This window comes from Crocuta crocuta, unplaced genomic scaffold (genome assembly GCF_008692635.1).
Source record: "Crocuta crocuta isolate KB4526 unplaced genomic scaffold, BGI_CrCroc_1.0 scaffold518, whole genome shotgun sequence".
NCBI classification, from domain to species: domain Eukaryota; kingdom Metazoa; phylum Chordata; class Mammalia; order Carnivora; family Hyaenidae; genus Crocuta; species Crocuta crocuta.
This window is the reverse complement of record NW_027530514.1, coordinates 1972933-1995518: the sequence shown is the minus strand read 5'-3', so window position 1 is coordinate 1995518 and position 22586 is coordinate 1972933. Positions and strand designations below refer to the sequence as shown.

At 36.7% G+C, this 22586-nt stretch overlaps 1 protein-coding gene and 1 pseudogene across 2 annotated transcripts in view; one reads left to right on the top strand and one right to left on the bottom strand.

Moving 5' to 3' along the window:
• Positions 1-22586, top strand: part of SMAP1 (small ArfGAP 1) — a 180582-nt gene that overhangs the window by 17724 nt on the left and 140272 nt on the right. The gene's annotated exons all lie outside the window — the stretch shown is intronic.
• Positions 14583-14912, bottom strand: LOC144234107 (elongin-C pseudogene; annotated as a pseudogene).

Genomic DNA, 22586 nt, shown 5'->3' with positions numbered 1-22586 from the left:
ATTTGTTTATATTTTCTTATCAAGAGTAGACCAGCAATGCAAGAAAAATGTCTTTTGAACCGATAAAAAGCAAGCCGACTTTCAATCTAATACCCGTGTACTTTTAAAATCCATTCATTTCAACCTTAGTCTGTCCTGACCACACATGAAATCCTTTTCAAAAGATTTCCCTTCACAAACCTTCTACAAATTTCCTTTGCATTTAGTTTTTGTTCCAAGCCTTCCCCTCTAAACAATCAGTCTCATTTGAGGACAAAATAATGTTCTTTTACCTTCAACAAAAATGTATTCCCATTTCTTAGATCTTTTTTATACATGCAGAGTAGCTTCCCTTATTTCCATCAGTCTTAATTATATTTTGTAGAATTTTAACTCTTAAAAACCTTAGTCTCCAGTGAAAACTAAACAGTAACCAGTTCTGAACTGTTATAACTGTAATTCTTTAGATGGCAAATTATGAATCAGTTAAGCACAAAGCTTGTTTTTCCTACTGATTTAAATATTTTTAGTTTTCTGCAGTAAGAAGCCAAAAACATTTTTATCAAGGTGACAGTAAGGGATTCCAAAGGCAAGTATGTAGGGTTATATAGCTGTTAGCAAAACTTAGCCCCTTTATTTTATCTCATTTGAGAAAGACCTAGATGTCCAATGAATTCAATCCAATTTGTCATCTAAGCAAAACTTTAAAGTTTCAGGTTATCAAAGACTTTGAAAGCTATCTTAACAATTATCCATAAAAACTTGGAGACCAACAAAATTAACCATCATTTAAAGTCATCCTTTTGCTAACAAATTACAATACAGATATCACAAGCTCATTTGACCTTCAGTAAACCTAGGTAGAATAAAAGTTTCAACTAGTTTAAATACTAAATTATGTTCCACCTGGGTCCGCTTAAAAGTCAGTCCGTTTATTTCCCTTTCTTGATTTTTACCTAGAGCACCTGTGGGGAATTCTGAAGTGAGTGATGTTAAGCCTAAAGGCGTGTTCTTTGCTCCTTGACATTGAAGGTGGGAGGAGGGGCCAATGGTGCTGAAAGCACCAAGGATGGTATAGGAGCCAAGGTGGTTCAGAAACGATAGAAGAAGGAAGAGGGGAATGCCAAAAGAGGTGAGGTGCTCCCAGGATGGCTGGAAGCCAATGAAAGACCAGAGGGCAGAGAGAGGGGTTTCCTGGTCTTAAAGCCTGTCAGCTCAGACAGATAAGCAGTTGCAAGTTTTTTCCACCAACAAATGGAATTTAGGGCAGACCATGTCAGGCCTGAGTAGATAGGGAACTTACCTGGAACAAAAGGAGTTTTGGCAGTTGCATGGAAATATTCCTTAAAGACCGTGTCCCAAGTTAGACTAACCACAGTTGGCTCCAATTATAGCTGTTAGCCTGGGAAATGAATGAAGGAGAAGCCCCCCACATACAGCTAAATTAACCTGGGTCTATTAGGTGGAGCAGTGAGAGATAGCGTCCCCCTTCTTTAGGGATGGACTGTATTTCCTGTAGCAACCCAGATTCGATTAGGTGGAGGCCTGTTTAGACAATTATAAATCCAATATGTCAGGAGGGAGTTTATCAGCTTGGTTTTGCAAGAGTTCCTTAGGTCTGGACCCTGATTCAGAACCCTAAAGCTCTGAACCTAGGGTACCTCTGTCTATTTGGCCTGTTTCCTGCAGGAGAGATATAATGGATAGATCCTACTAAGTCCATGCAGTTTTACAGGAGAACAGTCCTTTCTTAAATTTTGCAATCTGAATTGTTTCCAGTGGGTTAAAAGGCATTCCATGGGGGAGTCCTTGGGAATTGAAGAGGCCTAGAGAAGGTTTGTTACCAAAAATCCTCCCTGACTCCTGGGTGGCATACCTTGCAGGATATGTCAGAGGTTCTTGGTGTCACAAATGACCAGAGGTATCCCTCGAACAAACCATTATTACTGTTCTACCGTAAAGACCCTGTATGAGGGATTACTGGTGTCTCCCCACTTCTCCATTGCATTCTAGAATACAAATGGGTACATGCTGTATACAAAAAAATACCATGCTATGCTGTGCAGTATAGGCTGTGCCATGAAGGGTGTGAAGAATCTGTCGTTTTTAACCTATGGAAAATGTTAGAAAAGTTTTACAAGGAGGAATTACCTAATTTTGTAACTTAAGTAGTTAGGAGGGGACATTGATGGAAAACAATAAAGATAACTAGTCTTTTATAGCCAACTTCTCTAGGAAATGGTGCCTAGCTTGGCTTTAATTCAGTTGGGTACTGGTTTTGGCCATTTCCAAGTGGAGGTCTTGGAGCCAGAAGTGGCTAGACCAGGGCACAGAGAGGATCACATTAGATCAATGAGGATGTAACCTCACATGGAAGTTTTAAGATTGCCAGCTGTTCTGGTGACTTAGGTGGCCGTCCTGTTCTCAAGACAGACAACTGTCTGTATAAGGACAGAAATAAAGAGAGGGCATCAGTGTTTTGGATCTTACTACCATTCCAGCCAGGGTACTAACTTCCAGCCAAAAAACAGGCTTTCTCTTCCCTGTATAGTAGCCAAGGGCTGGAGGATTGTAGCCTGAGTACTTGACATGAAAGTGTTCCAATAAGACGATACTCTTTGGGATGCCTGGATGGCTCAGTTGGTTAAGTAGCGGACTCTTGATTTTGGCTCAGCTCACAATCTCACATGTCTTGATTTTGAGCCCCACACTGGGCTTTGCACTGACAACACGAAGCCTGCTTGGGATTCTCTCTCTTTCTCTCTCTCTCTGCCCCTCTGCTTGTGCTCTATCTCTCTCTCTGTCAAAATAAATAAATAAAACACTAAAAGAAAAAAAAAAAAAGGCCATGCTTCTTGAAAAGCTCCTGAAAAGAAAGTAAAGGGAGAGGAAAGAAAGTATTCACCAAGTTTGCACTGAGGCTGAGAGTCCAGATGAAAAGACTTGAAGCCTCAGTTTGGGTGCCAAAATGATGTGGTTTGGAATGTTGGGGTTTGGATCCAAGAAAAATTCGTGAGATGTCTTTGGTGCAAAAAGGTGGTTTTATTAAACAATGGCAACAGGACCTGTGACAGAAAGAGCTATACTGGGGTTGTGAGGAGTGACTGATTATATAAGATTCTATCCTGTGGAAGGGAGGGTGATGTTAGACTTCAGGAAATTGAGTCAGTAGGCTTCTGGAGATTGCTTTTTTCTCTTAAGTCATTAAGACAGTTGCAAACTGATGGAGACTGTATCCTGCATGACCTGGAGCACTATCAGTTAACCATTTGTTTTCCCCTTTCCTTTGTTCTTGGGCATCCAGGAGTGCCTGAGGAATGTCACAGATTTACCACCTTGGTGGGTAGTGGTTGTGGGGTGTTTGTGCTTTGCCCTCAGCTTGCCTTTTGCTCCCTCATCAGAGGCAGGAGAGCTGCAAGAACAGCAAGTAGGAGTTTCTTTTCCATGGCTAAGAGCAGGAAAGTTTTCTAAGAAGGAAGAGTAGTATATTTAGTTAAAATATTAATGCATGATTTAGAGGGAAATTTGATTCAAAACACAGATGAAATGGTTAGTTTTGGGCAGGAGAAAAAAGTCAGGAAGAATGCAGATCAGTTTATGTGGAAGGAGAGTAAGAGGGGTCTGAAATCTAAGGGACAATTAGGTGATGAAGTCATTTGCTGAGACTAAGAATAGTGGGACTTTGTAGGGGGGTTTAAATCTATTTTTCTGCATAGAAAACTTGCTAATAGTATGTATTTTAAAGTAATTTACAAGTATTTTAAACTAATCTGTTCCCTTATTGATGGGCATTTGCTTTCTAACGTGGTTACAAAGAGTCCTGTTGTCAAAGCTTTGTGTACACAAAATTATTTCTTCACAGTAAGATCTTCTGTGTAAAAAGTGTATGTTAGAGTATGCTTATTAAAGTGTGTTTGATTTGTATTGCCAGGAGTCCTGGGGCCTTTCACCAATAGTGTATAAAGACCGGCTGACCCTCTGCACCCTACTGCTCACTGGCTGTTTATGTTTTTGAAAAGTTTTCTTAACATGGTTGGTTAAAATTGTATGACACTGTTTTCTTTCTTAAAATTAATCCGTTTTAATGGGCTTACTGGTCATTTTTATTCTTTCATGATTTGTCCTTATATTTTAGGAGCAGGGGTTGACTACCTTTTTCACATTTTTCTCTTGATCAGTCATTGGGCCACAACACAGCAATTACAGGCAACATTCATTCCTCTAAGTATAGCGGTAGGCCACACCATTCCCTCCTAGATTTTATAAACCATGAATGAATCTTAAGATTCATGAATTGATGATGGAGCACTTTGGGAAGATTTTCATTCCCTTATCTTCTTTTTTTTTTTTTTTTTTGGTGACCATAAAATTATAGAAAGTTTAGAGATAGAAGAGACCTATCATGTGCCTAGTCGGATCTCCTGGTAGAGCAATGAAACCTATGAAGAGAGATTAGATGACTTACTCAAAACTTTGTTAACAATGAGAGAAGTTGGGAGTGAACCCAGGTTACCTGGGCTGTTGCCTTCTAAATCTATAAATGAATGTGTTACCCTTCACCTTTATAAAGGGTAACTCTAAGCTTTAAAATTTTTTTCATTTCCTTCACATTCACAATCTATAGAATGAGAAGGGTGGTAAGTTCTGCATTTTTATGCTTACCCAAACTCTGTGTAAGAATAGGACGTTAAGAAAAAAATTGGTAATCACAGCAAGGAATTAATACATGTTATTTACTTCGCCAGTTTTTTTAAACACTGATTTGGCAACAAATGTAAACATATTTCAAAACTTAGAATGCTGTTTGTTGGTGTCTGCAGTGTTATCTAAAAGCAAATATTAACTTATGAAATAAATGTGTAAATGGTGCTGAGAATAAGCTTTAAAAAGAGGGATTTCTGTAAATATTGGGTATCTTTGTGCTTTAGAGGGAAAATTTGCAAATACAAAGCACTAGAATATTTGTGAAAGAGTGAACAAAATAAAGGAAAGCTGTAATATGCTTGCTCAAACTTTTGAATATTTTAATGATGCAATATCACCTGAATAAAGTAAGAAACAGGTTTGACAAGGCTTAAATTTTAGGACAGTCAGGTGAAACAAGGATTGTTCTTAAAATTAAGCTTCATTTCATTTTCTCCTTTTATTTTGTATCATTCTAATGACTAGTGAATCCTTAAATTATTACCACCATTTAATTTCTATGTCACAGTAAATCAACATTTGAAAAATGGCAGGGGAGTGCTTTTTTGTTTTTGTAGTTTTTGTAGATTTTGAAGTTTTTCAGTGTCCTTTTGATATTTTGAACTATGTACATATTCCTTCTTCAAAAGTTTTAAGATAAAACAAAACTATATACTATATAATAACTTCCTCTACAGTATTCTTCCTCTAGTTGACTGTGGGTTGGCAGATTGCTTGCTCTGCTGTTATCCATGGGAGGACACTAATTCAGTAGCTAAAAGCATGGGCTTTGAAGGCTGAATGCTTCAGGTTAAAATCTCAGCTCTCCCATTGCTGCCTCTGTAATTTCATTTTTTTCATTATCTCCCTCCCTCTCTTCTCTTTCTCCCTTCTCTCCTTCGTTCCTTGTAGTGAATGGGAGTGTGGTATTTTAAACTTTCTAAGCTTCAGTGTCACTGTATGTAAAATGGCCCTACCTGTTGTCACAAGATTATGAGAGTTAACTGAACTTAACGAAGTAATGTCTGGCACAAAATAAGGGTTGATAAATGATAAGGGTGTGATAATTATATCAGGTTTGTCAGGTTTGTTTTTTTTTTTAACAGTTATAGTCATTTAGTCATTTTCTTACTTTACAGGAAGCATTTGTGAATTATATTTTGCTTGGTAAATAATGTAATTGAGCAGATTCTGAGCATAAAGAGTTCTTCATGGAAGGTTCAGAAAAAGAAGGTAGTTATCTTTTTTTTCTTTTACCCCTTTATGGGCTTGTCCACTAGAGTAGACATTAGAGGCATACAACAGAGGCCCAGCCCTGCTCTGCCACTTAGGAGTCTTTACTTGGAGGAGAAAGGCAGGCCATACACACAAATATTATATATATAAATACATTTGTAATGTGTATTTATGCTATATATGTATATAAAGTCTGGATACCTGTGTGAAGGAAGTAGTGCAGACATTAAGTGTTACAGAGGTTCAGAGAAAGTAAAAATCACCAAGAGCAGCAATTGGGGAAGGCTTTTAACAAAAAAGGTAGTTCTTGAAAAGAAGAGTGGTATAGGTATCAGGCAGAAATTTAGGAGAGCAGATAGACAAAGGAGTAAGTATTGTTTTGGGATCATTTGCCTGGAAGTGTTTATCAAAGCAATAAATGGATTAGACACTTATAGATCAGAGTCAGTGACTAAGACAGGGGGGAGGCAGCAGTCAGAAGTAGAATCATTGAAAGAACTCAATAGTGACCTGAAAGACTGCAAGGAAAACCAGAACAGAGAAGCTTCAGGAAAAGGGGGCTTTCAGAAGGAGGTATGTAATAGGGAGAAAGGAAAAATTGTAATAGGGATGTAAAAGGGGCTAGAAAAGTTCTCTCTCTCTCTCTCTCTCTTCTCTCTTTTCTCTCTTTTTTTTTCCGTTTCTGGATATTTTGTTTGTTCCTAAAAAAGAGCATTTAATTTTGGTAGACGTTAAAACTGTTTTCTAAACACTTTATGAAATTGTGTGCTATGAAACAGCTTCAGAGTTTGTTTTCCACCCTCTGTACAGTGAGAGTCGAGGAAAGTGAATCTTCAGTCTGTTGGCACCGTTTCTCAAGTTTTTCTCAGGCAAACATTTGCCTTTTTTTCCCCTTTTTTTTAAGCATTGATGAGGGAGCAAAAGGCAACCTGAGGGCAAAGCATAAGCTAACCCACCACTCCCCCAGGTGGGATTTGTGTAACATTCCTCAGGGACTCCTGGATGTCCAAGAACAAAGGAAAGGGAAAATGAAATGATTAGAGATCACAGTCATGCAGGACAGAGTTTCCATCAGTTTACAACTGTTTTAATGGTTTAAAAGAAGAAAGTAATTTCCAGAAACCTGCAGATCCAATTTCCTGGAACCCTAACATCAGCAACCTCTCCATAGGATAGAAAATCTTACATAATCTGTCACTTCACAACCCCAGTGAAGCTGTTTCTGCCAACGGGTCCTGTCCCCATTGTTTGATAAAACCACCTTTTTGCACCAATGAAGTCTCAAGAATTCTTAGCTGGTGACTCCAATCCCCACTACTTCAAACTACATCAGCACCTTTGCCAAATTTCATTGTTTCTTTTGTTTTTGGAATTTAGTTTACTTTTGAAACAAACACTTTGTTTTTTCATGGGATTTTGACAACTTTTATATTCTGTGAGGAGAATTCTTTAGAATTTATTTTTTGGCCTAAGGAGTATTGTTAATATATATGTAAATGGCCTTGCAAATAAGAATTGACTGACATTTTGTCAGGGTTATTTTGTTTTGTTTGAAGGATTATAGTTAACTCTTGGATCAACTGATAAAATTCACAAAAACTTGTTTCTGAGGTGACCTTTCTGTTTCTTTTTGAAAAATATATTTATTTTTCAAAAGTACAATTTCTTTTGTGTAAGTTAACGTACTAATGTCTTCTGACTCAGTGTTGTTGTACCTCTGGAACGTTTGAAATTGGTGTAAAGTGTGTTTATTACATATATATGTATGTATGCCCTCTGCTGGTGAAAAATGCATTATTGCTCTTAATAGCTTCAGTAATTTATTAGAATGAAGCAATACTCCATAATATCAAGAGTGGCCATAAGATTACATTTGGAAAAAATATATTTATCATTTGAAAGAAATGTATTTTCTTTAGGACAGTCCTGTATAATGAATTTTTCTTCATAAAAGGCCAGTAGTGTTGTGGGTGAGAAATACAGACCCAATATACTAATGATTATTTTTACATTGCCGGTTTTTGTATTCTTTTTTGAGGTTTTTTGTAAGTTCTAGACCTGTTCTGTCTAATATGGTAGTCAGTAGCCATATTTGTCTATTTAACTGAAGTTCAGTTTCACTTCCTTATTCCTACTAGCCATGTATAAAGGCTTAATAGCCACCTATGTCTAGTAGCTACCATATTGGATAGTGCAAAGAATATTTCCATATCACAGAAAGTTCAATCAACAGTGCTATTCTAATGTTTAAATTTTAAATAACTAGGATTATTATTTTAATGAAGTAGTTGTTCTTACATTTGCAGTGAATTTCTTTCCTTGCCATGTACCTTTTTCAGATAAACACAGTAATCCATAAAGAGCCCTGATTAAATAAGGGAATCAATTTAGTAGGATTTTATTTTATTAAGATTTTTTGAGCCGTGTAATTTATTGTACCTTATATATATATTAATTGCCAAGTGATTACAGTACAATTTTCTCAGTGAAGAGCATTGAACATTTCTAGTGTTTAGTAAAAAAATAATGGCAGATTAAAGTAAAAAAATAATGGTCATATTTTCTCTGTTATTAATTGAGGTAATAGCCTCTTTCTCTCTTTGGTGTGGGTGGAAGCAAGATTAAAAGTTAGAGCACATGTAGAAAAACTGAGACTTTATTGTAAGGCCACAAGTCTAAACGTCTAAACCAAACTGACTCCATGACAGGCTTTAAGTTTCCCCTCTAAACTAGAAGGCCTGAGTTTCAGCTTCCCCGAAACTATCAGGCAGTTACACATTGCCCAAGGCAGGAGTAACCACCCTTGCAACACCCAATCAGGAAAGGCCAGCGACCACCCTCCACATTGTTAAGGGAGAGGCCTGGAGATAGAAACTATAGATAGGACCCTGTTACCCAACGTTAAAGTTAACCCGTTAGTCGCCGAATAAGACCCTAGGCTCGCTCTGTGATTGGTTGAATTTAAAGGTACTCTAAACGTTGTAATTGGATCCCGCCAAAAGTAACGAATACTCTAGACAATGTGTGTGGTCAAACCCGCTGTCAATGATGTTGTATAATTATGATTGGATCACTGTTCCCGTGTCACCACTTCTGTAACTCCCCCATCACAAACCCCATAAAAACCGTACTCTGTCCTTGTTCGAGGCTCTCAGCACGGACCCATACGCTGGTGAAGTCTGTGAGCCCGAGCTTAAGCCCCTAATAAAGCCCTTTGCCTTTGCATGCGTGACTCGGTCTCCCTGGTGGTCTCTGGTCGGTGAGGATACTGTGATCTGGGTATAACATTATGATGGTGTGAATCATAGTTTAATGTATGTAGGTTGATTTAAAAGACATTTTACCAGCTTCCTGTAATGATAACATCTATAGTGCAAAACTATAGTGCAGTATTACAATTAGCATATTGCTAATCAGTAAAATCACAGTTTTACTGTGATTTCAGCAATTTTGTTTGTACTTGTGTGTGTGAATTTGTATATATATGTGTGTGTATTTAGTTTTGTAGTTTTATCATGTGTCGGTTCATATATCTGCCACCATGGTCAAGATACAGTACAGTTCCATCACCACTAGTATCTTCCGCATTGCCCTTTTGTAACCACACACCCCTTCCTCCCATCTGACCCCCTCCTCCCATCCCTAACCTCTGGCAAGCATTTATCTGTTTCCCACTTCTGAAATTTTGTCATTTCAAATGTGTTATATAAGTGGAATTATATGATGATTTTAGGATTGGCTTTATTAGTGTTATTCTTTGGAAATTCATCCAAGTTGTTGCATATATTAATAGTTCTTTCCTTTTTATTAATACATAGAATTTTATGGTATGTATATGTATGCACCATAGTTTGTTTAACCATTCACCTGCTGAAGGACCTCTGAGCTGTTTCTAGTTTTTGACTGTTATGAGTAAAGCTATACCTTTGTGTACAAGTTTTTCTGTGATGGGGATTGATTTTCTGGGATTGGGATTGGGATTGGGACTGTGGATTGTGGGATTGTGAGGAGCAGTTGATTATATACTTTCAAGTTGGGAGGTGGTAGGAATAGCATAAATCTCTAAGGAATTTTGGAAGCAAGATTTCCAGGACCTTGAGAGGGCTAGCTGTGGTTAGGAAAAGGTAATTTGTTACTGCTTAATACCTCAGTCATGAGACCCTTCAGATGTATGTCAGTGGACCATATGCTTGGAGGATGATTGCTAACGTATATCTTTGGAGGTACAGGTAAAGGAAGATTCCAAAGGAAATATATGTATATGTGTATATATATACACACACATACATACATATATACATATATACTTACGTATACACATACACACATATGTGTATATATATATGTATACACATATACACACATATACTATATATATGTATACATCTACATATATATTTTTAATAAAGGAAATATATATAGGAAACATATAGGAGATATATAGAGGAAATACATGTATGTTTTTAATAAAGTATTTTTTATGTTTATTTATTTATTTTGAGACAGATAGAGGGAGAGAGAATTCTAAGTAGGCTCCATGGTCAGCATGGAGGTCGCCCAGTGTGGGTCTCCATCCCATGACCATGAGATCACAACCTGAGCCAATGTCGAGAGTTGGATGCTTAATCAACTGAGCTACCCAGGTGCCCTGGAATTTTTATATGTTAAAGGAGACTTACAGGATCCTGGAGGTCAGGATAATGTTAAGCTAAGATTGCCTTTAGCAAAGTATTAACATCTAAGTAGTTGAGTTCTTAGAGGAAGGTCACTCTGCCTGTGTCAAGGACTTGTCAATGGGCTGTAAGTTGTAAAGAACTTTTTTTTCTTTTGCTTTTGTTTTCCACATCAGGTTATATGGTAATGGCATTCTTAGAAACATAAAAAAAAACCTGCAAAGCTTTTCCAGAATGGCTGTATTATTTTCCTTTCCCACCAGCAGTGTATGAGTGGTCCGTTGTTTTCACATCTTTTCCAGCATTTGGTGTTGTCACTGTTTTTTACTTTAGCCATCCTTGGAGGTGTAATGATAGTGATATTAGTTTTGATTTGCATTTCCCTAAGAGCTCATGCTTTCCGAACATCTTCTTGTGTACTTATTTTGTCATCTGTATGTTCTCTTCAGTGAAATATCTATGTTTTTCATTTTCTAATAGAGTTTTTTTTTTCCTGTTGAGTTTTTTTTTAAATACACCTAAAAATGTTTTTTTAAGTGTATTTATTTTGAGAGAGACAGAGACCTCAAGAGTCGGGGAAGACCAGAGAGAGACAGAAACACAGAATCTGAATAGGCTCAAAGCTCTGAGCTGTCAGCACAGAACCCAGTGCAGAGCTCGAATTCACCAGCTGTGAGATCATGACCTGAGCCGAAGTTGGACGCATAACTAACTGAGCCACCCAGGTGCCTCTTGTCAGGTTTATTTTTAAGTAGCTTTTATTTTTAAATGTTATTGTAAATGGATTTTTCAACATTTCAATTTTTGATTATTGTTGTAATATAGAAATACAGTAGGTTTTTGCATATTTATCTTGTATTCTTGCTAACCTCGTATATTTGTTTTAGTACCTTTTTAAAAAATAGATTTAGATCTCCTACTTAGCTGATTTGTCATCCTCAAATAAAGACAATTGTTACTTCCTTTCCAGTTTGGATGCCTTTACTTATCTTTTTCCTACCTTATTTCACTAGCTCCATCCTTTAGTAAAATAGGAGTGGTGACAGTGGATTGACTTGCTTGTCTTGTTCGTGATGTTCAAGGAGAAAGCATGCACACTTTCACCCTTAAATATGTGTTGACCAAAGGTTTTTCACAGATTTTCTTTTGTTGACTTGAACTCTATTTCTAGTTGCTGAGACTTTTTTTTAATGTTTTATTTATTTCTGAGAGAGAGAGAGGCAGCGTGAGCAGGAGATACAGAATCTGAAACAGGCTCCAGGCTCTGAGCTAGCTGTTAGCACAGAGCCAGACGTGGGGCTCGAACCCACAAACTGAGATCATGACCTGAGCCGAGTCAGACACTTAACCGACTGAGCCACCCAGGCGTCCCCTAGTTCCTGAGACTTTTAAATATCAGAAATGGATGTTGAATATTTTCAATACTTTATCTGTATCTATTGAGGTCCTAGTTTTGTTGTTGTTCTTGTTGTTCTTTAGTATAGGGAATTACATTTGATTTTGATTGAATGTTAAACTAACCTGCATTCCTGGGACAAACCACATTTGGTCATGAATTATTATCCTTTTCATATATTCCTGGATTTGATTTGTTAAAACTTTATTAAGTGATCTGTAAGTTTCATTTCTGATGATTTCCTTGTCTGGTTTTGATATCAGGGTTATGTTGGCCTCATAGAATGAATTGGGAATTACCTCCTACCTTTTTATCCCTCCAGTTTCCTGAAGCCTTTGTGTAGAATTTGTATCATTCCTTAGTTGGTTGGTAGATTTCCCTAGTGAAACCATCTGGGCCTAGAAATTTTGCTGGAAGATTTTTAACTATGGATTCAATTTTTTTAAATAGATAGTGGGTTAATCATGTTATCTTTTTCTTGTGCAAGGAGATCATTTGGGTCTTTCAAAGAGTTGGTAAATTTATTAGCATAAAGTTTATAATATTTCCTTTTCTCTTTCTAATATCTGTAGAATCTGTAGTGGTGCCACTTTTCTCATTCCTATTACTGGTCATTTGTGTTTTATCTCTTTTTCCTAATCATTTGGGTTAAATCAGTTTTATATAATAATTGATTAATTAAACAATAATTATAATCAGTTTTCATAATCTCAAGGAATCACCTTCTATTTTCATTGACCTTTGTTGTTTCCCTATTTTCTGTTTCATTGATTTCTGTCCTCTTTAAATCACCTTTGCTTTTGAAAGATATTTTAGCAGGTAAACAGTTCTCAGAGGACAGTATTTTACTTTCAGTACTTTTAAGATACTGTTTCACGGTCTTCTAGCTAGCATTGTTTCTGATGAGAAAATTGTCATCACTATATTTGTTCCTTTGTACATCATGCGTTTCTTCCCCCCAGTTGCTTTTAAGATGTTTCTGTTCTTCTGTAGTTTTAAGCATTTGTTTTGATGTACCTTGGATGATTTTCATGTTTGTTGTCTTTAGGGTTCTTTGGGGTTTATGGTTTTCAAATAATTTGGAAACATTTTTATAACAAATTAAAAGAAAATTAAAACATTTGATGATACTCTTCATATTAGTATATATCTCATGTTTCGTAGATCATCTCATTCTATTTTCTATTGTTGAAAACATCTGTTAATTATAGCCTTCTTTTCTCAAAGTGATAAAGAATTTGGCTTAATATTTACATTTATTCTTTATGCTAGACATGCAGACAGGGGTAATATATTCCACAGTGTTATTTGTTAAAAATATTGATATATTAATGTTTTATTGTTTTATTACTGATATCAAAGATAATGGGGTGCCTGGGTGGCTCAGTCCATTAAGTGTCTGACTTTTGATTTTAGCTCAGGTCTTGATCTCAGGGTTCAAGCCCTGCATTGGGCTCCGTGCTGGGCGTGGAGCCTTAAAAAACGAAAGAAACCAACCCCCCCCCCCAAAAGATACTAAATGGGCTTATTTAGTTATCTCTATTATTTGTGAACTTGAAAGAATGTAGTTGAACTCTTGTAGCTAATTCAGAATATCATTTTAGCCAACAGTTTCTGCTTTTACCATATCAAAAGCTTTTTTTAAAGTAACAGTTCTGTATATGGTCACTAGTCACAGTTCTGTATATAGTCACTAGTTATTTAAATTATTTTTTCTACTTCAAGCTGAAAATTGTTATTAATTGAACCATCATCTAAAGAAAGTGAAGAAAAAAACAAGTTTCTTCTTTCTTTTTAAAGTTTTTTTTTTTTTTTTTTAATTTTTGAGAGAGAGAAAGCATTTGTACAGGGAAGGGGAAGAGAAAGAGGGAGAGAAAGAATCCCAAGTAGGCTCTGCACTATCAGTATGGAGCCCAATGTGGGGCTTCAACTCACAAACTAAGAGATCGTGACCTTAGCTGAAACCAAGAGTCAGACACTTAACTGAGTCACCCAGATGCCTCACAAGTTACTTTTTAAAAAAATTTTATTTATTTATTTTGAGAGGGAGAAAGAGAGTGTGCAAGGAGGTTAGGGACAGAGAGAGAGAGAGAGAATATCTCAAGCAGCTTCCACACTGTCAGTGCATAGGCTTACCCCAGGCTTGCACTCACTAACTCTGAGATCAGGACCTGAGCTGAAATCGAGTCAGATGCGTAACTGACTGAGCCACCTGGGTGCCCCCAAATTACTTTTTGTATAAAAAGTAGCAAAAAGCACAAAGCACAAACTCTGAATAAGTTTGATTATTGATTATATGTTTTTCTGTGTGATTTCATTCATTTCACTGGGCTGTTCAACGATCTTCTTGCCAATAGTATAAAATCAAATTTAGAAGTCAGGTCTCTCTGCAGTGTCTTCAGGCTGTATTTTCACTTATGCCATCCTCCCTTGTTTTCTGTCCGGTACTATTGATCACAGATACAGTGAGCTCCCACCTCTACATGTGTGCTTGGTTTTTGTCATCAGGTTTTTGCACTTACACAAAGAAAACTTTGCTGTTTTCTAACTGGCTCCTTGCCTTAGGGCTTTATTTATTTACTTACCTATCTATGTATGTATTAATTATAATTTATTTAACAATTTGGGAAGTTCGCAGCCATCAGCAGTTCCAGTAAAATTTCAGTTGTGCATTTTGGGATCTCCATGGAGTTGTCAGTGTAGTGAATCTTGTAAAAAATACATGCATACTTTTGATAGCACGTGAAAGGATCCATCTAAAATTGTCTTAATTACTTTCGTTCTCTGCAAACTGACCTGGGCCACTCAGTATAGCTTTTATTGTTTCAGATGTTAGTACATGTTCTCTTTCAACAATAAATTCATGGCCATCCAAAGATTATCAATTTTACATACATGGCATCAGGGCCTTCACAGCCACCATAGGTTTTGTCTTCTCTATCCATTATGTTCTTATGAAATTCTACTTCTACAGGAACTTTAGTAGTTTCCTGGTGAGGTGGGGATGCACAATCTGTTGCCCACTTTCTCCTATAGAAAGTGCTTAAGGCTCTGTTTAAATGCCACTTTATCAGTGTTGTCTTCCCTCACCACTGTACTTAAAATAGTATCCATTCTTTTTTCTAAGCACTTCCGATCCTCCTTACCTACTTAATTTTTTCCTCTATTGCTTTATCTTAAAATCTGACATCTTCTACATTTTATAACTTGCTTCTCCCTCTGTCTCGTTCCACTGGGATATATAGTTCTTGAAGGAAGGGACTTTAATCTATTTTAGTTCCCAGCTCGATCCCTAGCACCTAGAAAGTTCTTGGCACATAGTAAGCATTCAGCACATTTTTGATGGCAGTAAATCAGTGAATGAGTGAATGAGCAATTAACTTTCTAAGTCTTTTCTACTCATCCAAATCTCATCTATATTTCCAGGCCCACTTCCAAGTTATACTTCATTCATGAAACTGCCTTTGAATGAAGCTACCTCCCAACTACTTCAGCTCATCATGATCTTTTCCTCCTTTAAACTCATGGCATTTTCATATCAGTGTCAGAGAGAATTTTATAATAGATAGTTGCACATGATTGGGGTAGGTCCCAAATTGGGAGAATTTTATTACTTGAAATGTTTATGGAGTGACAGGCTGGCCTTGTCAGTGAAGGGGACAGGAATTCATATATATAGTTCTCTTTGTGCTAAGTACTTGTATACTTCATCCCCTTTAATTTTGAGGGACCCTAAGAGGTAGATGAACTCACCCTATTTTGTAGTTGTGGAAACTGATATTTATAGACTATCGTTCTATAGTTACGTAGTCATAAATGTCTAATTGGTGTTTCAAAACCAGGTCTTTCTTTGTAGAAGATTTTTTTTCTTGGTCATTGGTACTAGGGTAAATATATAAAGTCTTCTCCCATTTCAACTTTAAGACTTTCTTTTTCAACAGTAAAAGGCTAGGCATATAGCCTTACTTCAGTCTTAACGTATAAGGAAATTCTTGAGTGTAAGTTGATTCCCTTTGCCTCATTCACTTTTTGCCCGCAAGTCTAGACTAATCTTGTTTCCTGATAACTATGATCCATTTTTCTCACAAGGCTTAGAGCTAGAAAATTTCCTTTTTGTCTTGGCTACGGAATATGTGTGGAATATCTATGAAAATCTCTTTTTGAGATTTGCAAAAAAAATTGTACTGTTAAAAACTTTAGAACTAGAAACTTTAGAAAGAAACGGACAACTTAAAACAAGGTGACAAAATCCAAAATGTAATAATTCTTAAGTGGTTAGGAGAAATCTTAAAAAAAAATTTCAGCATCTCTAGAAGTTGGGCTAGGGAAATAGGTGAAACTGACCATGAAGGGCCTTGTAAGTGATGCTTAGGGGAATTAAACTTAATCTGATGGGTTATAAATCTCAAAAGCAGTATTTGTATCCAGGAGGTTATTTCAGAGAACATTGTAGTCGTCTAGGACTCTAGCTGATGAGATCTTGAATTGGGGCAGAGATCCAGCTGGAATGAGATTACAGTTGTGGATTTGAAAAAAAATTTTTAAATAAAATGATTAGGGTGTTTGCTTGATTGAATGGTTATGGATGATGCAAGAAAGAGGAGTTAAGAATGACTTCTTATTTCTCGCCTTAAGTCATTAACTGGGTAGTGTTATTACCAGCTGAGTTGGAGGAAATCAGGAAGAGCTATGTGAAAAGGAGGGGAAGAGGGAAGAGCTAAGTGGAGAGGTGAATTCCATCGTGGACATGTTTAATTGGTGATGCTATGGTGTCCAAGTTGGTTATTAAGAATGATGCTTAGTGGAGTGCCTGGGTGGCTTAGTCGGTTGGGCATCCAAAGTCAGCTCACGTGACAATCTCACGAGTTTGTGAGTTTGAGCGCTGCATTGGGCTCTGTGCTGACAGCTCAGAGCCTGTCTGTGTTTCTCGCTCTGCTCCTTCCCCACTCACACTCCATGTCTCTCAAAATGAATAAACATTAAGATAAATTAAAAAAAATCTATTGCTTAGAGAATAGATATGCCACATTTTCCCTATTATAAAAAATACTTCTTTGTGTTTCTGATATTGAGAAGTTTCATAATCACTGTGTACCTTTAGTGTGTTATTTCTCCTCGAAAACTATTATTTCATATCATATAATCAGTGGAATAGGAAGTGTAGATTTTGGCCTTTTAATAGTAGTAGATGAAATTAGCAAGGAAAAGTGTGGGATACAGAGAAAAGCCATGCTAGTCTTACAAAAATGATTTGTAAATTTAGAGTGCTTTCATATGGATTTTGTCATTTGTGGTTCATAGTAGTTATCTGAATATGGAAGATGGTGGTATTTTCATTTTCAGGTGAAAAACTGACATTTAAAGAAGTGTAAATACAGGGATAATTTTTTTCTTTATTTTTATTATAGTTGTCTGTGAAATGATGGAGCATGCACAAGCATTCTACTGTGCTCATTTATTATTCACGTCTACAAATAAAAGCATATAAAATGAAGGAAACTATTTATGCAGTACTCTCCCCCACCATTTTTCCACTCTTCAAATGTTAACAGTTTACCACATTTGTTTTCTTTTTCCTGTATGTATACTTTAATTTTTTTCCTGGACTCTTTGAGATATGCTTCTGTACTCCTAAATACATCAGTGTTTATCTTCTAAAAACAAGGACTTTCTTATATAACAAAAGTAGTTACCAAAATGGAAAATTATCTTGATACTATTATCTAATCTATAGATTTTACTCTAATTTCACCAATTGTCCCAGTAATGTGAGGGATAACTTTTTGATTTGTCAGATTCAACAAATATGAATGAAACACAGTGTTAGGAAAATAACCAGACTTTTAGATTGATGTCAGAGCCTTTGTAAACACAGTCTGCTTTCTTTTTTTTTTTTAATGTTTTTTTTTTAAATTTATTTCTGAGACAGAGAGAGAGAGAGAGAGAGACAGTGTGAGCAGGGGAGAGTCAGAGAGAGAGGGAGATACAGAATGTGAAGCAGGCTCCAGGCTCTGAGCTAGCTGTCAGCACAGAGCCCAATGCAGGGCTCGAACCCACGAACCGTGAGTTCATGACCTGAGCCGAGGTCGGACACTTAACCGACTGAGTCACCCAGGCGCCCCAACACAGTCTGCTTTCTTAAGATAATTAATGGACATAAGTCTGAGTATAGTTGTCTTCTCTGTGTCCTGCAATTAGAGTTTGAATTTTGTAGAGATTGGGGGTAGATTACTTTATGTTGTTGCCCTATAACCTCTTCCCATGCCTGGTAGAATAGCAGCGCATGCCCCAAACATTCTTTGGAGGAATCTTACCATTATTTTTCTTATTTAGCTTTATCTGTTTCTCTCTTGTCTTTGTTTTATACTTAACTAAGTATGTGCTGGGCACTGAATTAAAATGGTGGAAGTCTGTATATGTAGTGATTGTGATTATGATGGTTTATTCTTAGGGACTACAAATAGTTTGAGCAACAGGCATTTACAGATATTTCATAGGAAATGTTTTATTACTATAGTTGATGTAGAGATGTAAAAGTAGCTCTTCATAGACCCTTAAAAAACAAACAAAACTTCATTGGTAATTCTTTTTTTTTTTGTAATTTTTTAAATATTTATTTTTGAGAGAGAGACAGAGTGTGAGCAGGGGTAGGGTGGAGAGAGAGAGAGGGAGACATTGAATCTGAAACAGGCTCCATCCAGGCTCTGAGCTGTCAGCAGAGTTTGATGAGGGGTTTGAACACACCAAACGGTGAGATCATGACCTGAGCCGAAGTCAACACTTAATGGACTGAACCACCTAGGCACCCCTCATTGGTAATTCTTTTTTCTTTTTTTTTTTTAAGTTTATTTATTATTGACAGAGAGAGAGAGCATGAGCATGGGCGGGGCAGAGAGAGGAGGAGACACAGAATCCGAAGCAGGCTCCGGGCTCTGAGCTGTCAGCACAGAGCCCTAGGTGGGACTCAAACTCACAAAGCGTGAGATCAGGACATTAGTCGAAGTTGGTGAGCCGAAGTTGGACACTTAACCGACTGAGCCACCCAGGCACCATCCCTCACTGGTAATTCTTAAACATGTCTTAAACATTTCTTAAGGTATGCCTTAAGGCGTATACACTTCCTCAGGTCCTTTGTGTTTATTGTTCCTGTTGCCTTAATTCCTCTTGCCCAGATAGCTGTATGGTGTATTCCACTATCTTCTTCAGATATCTGGTGAAGTACAGCTTTTCCTGACCAAATAACAATTACCTTTCCCTTCCTTCTCTCCATTTTTCCTCTATTTTTCTCCATAATATTCACTGCCGTTGGCATACTGTTACTTTTATATGTTTCTGTACAGCTTTCTGTCGGATTATAAGCTCCATGAGGGCAAGAGTTTATCTGCTTTATCACTGAATTGTCAGAGTATTGAATAGTATTAAATGGTGCCTTGAAATAGTAAGCATTCAGTAAATATTTGTTGGTTAAATATGTATACTGATATTCTGAGTGTTACAGAGTTAAAAAAGGAAGACAAAACATTTCTGAGGGAATTAAATGTTATAACTTTAATGTTCTTTCTGAATAGAGAGGTTTTAAAATTTCTTTGTTCTAGAACTTTTCTTTTAAAGGTTTTATATTCTATTTGGTTATTGATTTGGTTGTACATAAGGTTCTTAGCAAATAAGATACTTAAGAGAGGACTGTAGTGTGTTAAAAGTTGATTTTTTAAAATAAAAAAAATTATTTTCTCACCATTTAATGTCAATCTTGTTTCAGACAAATTGTAGAAGAAATTAATTACTTCCATTGTTGTAGGTGATCTTTGCACTTATACGGCTTTTTTGCTTGAGGTTTTTGTTTTGTTTTTGGTTTTGTTTTGTTTTTTTAAGATAGGAAATTTCTGTAAGCTCAGTTTTTAGTAATCACAATCGCTTGGCCTCTATTAATGCTTCATATTCCAGCCTCCAGGAAATGATTAATTATAACAGCATGATTCTTCTAATCAGCATTGTAGTGATTCTTTGAAGCTTGTAAAGTCACTTAGGAACTGTGATTATCAAATGTCATCCCTACATGTCAGTATCAGCATTACTGATGCTACTTTATAGGAAAACGTGTATTTGAGGTAGATCAACCATAGGTGACTATGTCATACCAATATATGTTACTTTCAGATTTAAAAAAGAAAGGAATATTTAAAAGAATATTTTATTTCCTTCTTGCCTGACATTTCTGTGTATCTGTCAGGGCTCTATATCCTGAGATCATTAACTTCAACTACTGGTTCTACTACTGGCCGCCATTCTTTTTTTCTGGTAAAGTAAGGGAAAAGCAATAAAAATAATGTGTGATGTTCATGGCTACATTTAAAAAGATGTACAGTTTTTTTTTGTTTGTTTAATGTTTATTTTTGAGAGATAGAGAGCATGAGCACACGTGGTGGAGTGGCAAAGAGGGAGACACAGAAACCAAAACAGGCTCCAGTTTCTGACCTGTCAGCAAAGAGCCTGTCGTGGGGCTCGAACTCAAGAGCTGTGAGATCATTACCTGAGCCAAAGAGAAACACCCACTGACTGAGTCACCCAGGCTCCCTTACTTGGGTTGTTTTTTTTTTTAAAAAACAGCCTTATGGAGATATAATTTGCATACTATAAAATTCACTTATTTTAAGTGTCTAATTTAATGATTTTTAATATTTTAACAGTTTTGCAACTATCAATCCCCATAATAAAGTTTTAGAACATAGTGTCATTCCCAAAAGATCCCTCTTCATGCTTATTTGCAGTGATTCCTTCCCTCCAACACACATGTACATGTTCTTCTGCAAGTTGTAGTTCACTTGTTTACAGTGTAGAAAACATGTTTTCATGGGTTGTTACTTGGTGTTCTTGCTGATCAACAAGTGAACCTAATCTATAACCTAGCTGACCATGAGCAATGAAAGGCTAATCAGAACTTTTGGGTAAAGAAGGTTGTGATAGCAAAAGAGAAAAGGCTTCTTCCTTTGTTTCATGTTTGATTGTGGATAATATTTTGATGCAGACTGTTGTCTTTAGGATTTTTTTTTTATTTTGTAAAGTTTTATTTACTTTGAGAGAGCGTAAGCGAGCAGGGGAGGGACAGAGAGGGGGAGAGAGAATCTCACACTATGGGGCTCAAACTCAGGAACCTTGAGATCATAATCTGAGCTGAAATCAAGAGTCAGATGCTTAACCCTCTGAGCCACCCCGGCGCCACTCCTTTTTTTTTCAGTTTATTTATTTATTTTGAGAGAGAGATACAGAGAGAGAGCGAGTGGGGGAGGAGAGGAGAGAGGGAGAGACAGAATCCCAAGCAGGCTCTGCCTTTTCAGTGCAGAGCCCAGCCCAGGGCTCGAACTCACAAACTGTGAGAGCATGACCTAAGCCAAGATCAAGAGTCAGGCGCTTAACCAACTGAGCCACACAGGCACCCTATCTTTAGGATCCTTTTATTGTGTGTCCCTTTCTTTTTCCTAGGCACCTACTACTGTGATGCTGTGTTAAGAAAATACTCTTTATTACTCAATTGATTTTTGCCCTCCCCTTCCCCTCCTTCCCCCTTGATCAAAATGATCTATCCTTTGCAATTTTCTTCTTCAACAGATCAAACCAAATCCAGTTCTACTGCCCCAAATCTTGGGTATGATGGGGAAAGAAAGAATCATGTGAGAAGCATTGATACTTCTGGAGAGTTGAAATGATAATTTGCATCTTTAGATCTATATTATTGGCCTCCATAGTAAGTGACTTGGCATTTCAAAAAGTTGACACAATAAAGTGAAAGCAGTCAGCCAGTGTAAGGGAATTTGGTTTGGAAAGTTGGAATTATAGTATGAGATGCAAAGTTTCAGTAGTTGCATATTGAGATATGCCCACGGTATAGTGTTGGCTCTTTCTCTCCCCCTTTCTAGCATTTAAAACCCTAAATTTCTCACTTCTGAAATTGGTGTGGTAATATTACCTACCTCACGTTTATTAGGATTTCATCAGACAGTGTATCTGGAAATAATGGTGAATGATGTCTTACATATTCAGTATGGTAGTGGTTTCCCTTTAAAAGAACCTTCTAGCAATTTCGGCAGCAGTGACTTAGGTGGCTCAAGGTCTTAGCTCTCATTTGTAAGCTGGAGGCTGCCTACACTTTATACTAGATGTTGTGCTGCATCCAGAGCATCCAGAGATCAATGGTTTCTCAGAAAAGATAGCTAAAACAATTAACTGTAAATCATTGTGATAAATGTTAAAAACATTTTGGGGGAATTGGAGAAGGCTTTATAGAAGAACTAGTCTTAAAAAGAAATTACATTTAGCAGTTAATGTTATATTCTCTGTTCCTTATGTTGTTTTATTTTCTATTCATAAAAAAAAATCAAAGTAGTTTTTCTTTTTGCTAGTCTATCATGGTAATCAGAAACTTAAGAGAAGTTCCTTCTCAGACGAGAATGCAGTTTCATCTTATTTCTCAAATGGTACGAAAGCTGCATGACAAGTTTATTCAGTATATTCACTGAATATGGATATGACTTAAGGTGCTAATATTAGTGAGGCCAAATAACCTCTTTTGTTATTGGATGATGTGATTATGAGATAAGTGATTATGAGATAAGTAAGATCTG